Raw genomic sequence first — 2,701 nt, forward strand, 5'->3', positions numbered from 1 at the left:
AAGTTCATTGGACTTAGGAGATGTTGCATTCTCCGGATCAATTTCATTTTCATCTCTTCCTCAATCAATGCACTCATTGATCTCCTTGGCAATCTTAAGTGATTGAATTACAATTTCTTGTAATTCAATCTCTCAAATCTTGATCAATAGCCAATTCCTTGGTCAATTGATCATGAGAAGAGATGAAGTATGGTCACTGATTATACCACATGCATTTCCCAAATCAAGTGTTGAGAGGATTATAGTCAGATATCCATCCAAATCCAATTTGGTCCAGCATGAGAAAGCATTTCTAGCGTGATCTCTTCATTCCTCTTTCAAGGTTCAGAAGAGATCCAAGTATGAATAGCTTCTTTTCCAAGATAACTACCCAATTGGATGAGGATCGAAAGCTTTCAAGTAAAATCAAGAGAAAAGATAGTAGAAGAATAATGAAAACTAGTATTGATCCATCAAATTACAACAGAGCTCCCTAACCCAATGAAAGGGGTTTAGTTGTTCATAGCTCTGGAAAATGAAAACAAAGTGGTGTTAACGTTCAGTGAAAATATGGGTTCGAGAACGTTAGTGACATTCAACTTTTTCACTAACGTTCCTTACCCAAGTAAGAGCCACGTTACCCTCAACGTTAGTGGCACAAACGTTCCCACTAACGTTGCCTCTTTGTCCTTCGCGCCCGTTATTGGGACTCAACTTTCCCAATAACGTTGAGAAGCCTCCCCCTTCCCTACGTTAGAGTCCACGTTAACTAGGGTAACGTGGCTTCTAACGTGGCCTATGCTAGCCATCTCCAACGTTAGCGACAATGTTGAGTGTCACTAACGTTGGTTCAACATTCCCTTATCCACGTTAGCTTCCACGTTAACTAAGTTAACGTGGGAGTTAACGTGGCCTAGTGTGACTTGGCCAACGTTAGTGATAATGTTGAATGTCACTAACGTTGGCTTCCCCCCTTTCTTCTTAATGTTAGAGGCCACGTTAACTAAGTTAACGTAGTGACTAACGTGGCCACTTATGAGCTTGGTCCAACGTTAGTGATAATGTTAAGTGTAACTAACGTTGGCTCTATTTCCTTTCTTCCACATTAGAGTTCACGTTAACTTAGTTAACGTGACTCTTAACGTGGGCAATGATGGCTTCGAGAGCATCTCTGTAAGGGGGCAACTCTTTAAAATAAGCTTTCAGCCAACACTCCCGAACTAGTTGGTTCAAGGTGCTAGGTGTTGAAGCACCCCTAAGGACTTACTTGCTCAAGTCTCTCCCCCATACATACACACCACAGGCACATAGTTTATTTATTTTCTTTTCTTGAGACCTTGGTGTCCAGCACCTCTTTGGGTTACTAAATGCTCTGTAGCGAAGGTTACTCTTGATAGTGGACTTTCAGCTGATAATCTCGAGTTAGTTAACCCAAGTTACCAAGTGATAAGGCACCCCTAAGAGCTTATTCATCCAAGTAGATCCCTCACACAGGAGCACCACAGACACATGTCTCAAGATTAAAACCATTGGTGCCTAGCCTTATTGCTTACTCTTTTTCTTTTATTCCTCAACTTTGATTGTTCTTTCCCTTTTTCTTATTAGGATCTTCTTATTCAGCTAGTCTCATGGGGTGTGTATCAAGCATAGTATTCATGACAGACAGTTGTCCTCCTACCTTATGGTTGAACCAACTTAGCTAACTTATGACTATACCATAAACTCATAAACTTACTCCATAGTATGAACTCCTCTCTGGTCTTTAAAAACACTCATTCTCTTTTCATTTGATTTAAAGGGACAAACATACAAGTAAGTAAGGAGAGGATGCAGTGACATAAAGACTAGCACACAGAGACTTTCTTCAACACCAAAAACTTAAAAGATAGAATTGAAAAAGGTTTCAACTACGAGTAACTATTAATCAAAAGTGCATTCGGACTTCCAATTTTCAACAATTCTGAGTATAATGGAATTAAGTGACAATACAACCTTTGGATGATGATTTCTAGTTGCCCTCTTTCTTTGTCATCATCCTAGTCCTTGCTACTTCACTTCCTTGGGTGAAGGTGCACTATTTCCTCATAAGATTCTTGCAAAGTTATTGGAAGTTGCTTGTTCCCAAAGCACTTGAGACATAGTTAGCTTACATGTGTGCTTGTGGCTTTTGAACTTAATTTGGTGTATGAACACCAAACTTAGTTCCTTGCCCAGTACAAAATATTGCATATATGCAGAGAACCTCATATCTTGTTGTTAACACAACAATGATTACTAAAGTCTAACTACATCTAAGTGGTTTCCCTTGATTGGTTGGAGCTAGCAATGTGTTTTGGGAGTAGGGTGTAATTCTAACTAATGTCTTTGGTGGAACACCAAACTTAGAATCACACTTTCACTCTTGACTTGTTTTGGTGTAGAACACCAAACTTAGCTCCTCGCAATACAGGGGGAAACAACTTGTGATCCTTATTGAAATACAGATGAAAAGGAAACTACCTGAGGTTGGGTTGCCTCCCAATAGAGCGCTCTTTTATCGTCGAAAGGAATGTTCTGCATTGGTTCCTTCCTCTTCTGCCTCTTGGAGCTTGATGATGCCATGAATGAAGTTAATGCGAAAAAGGTGTAGTGAAGGGAAGAAATGTGGGATTTAGAGAGTGGGAAGTTGAAGAACTAGTTGCTGGAAAGTGAAGTGCAAGGGATATGAATTTCGAATGTAGAG

This window comes from Arachis ipaensis, chromosome B06, assembly GCF_000816755.2.
Source record: "Arachis ipaensis cultivar K30076 chromosome B06, Araip1.1, whole genome shotgun sequence".
Lineage (NCBI taxonomy): Eukaryota > Viridiplantae > Streptophyta > Magnoliopsida > Fabales > Fabaceae > Arachis > Arachis ipaensis.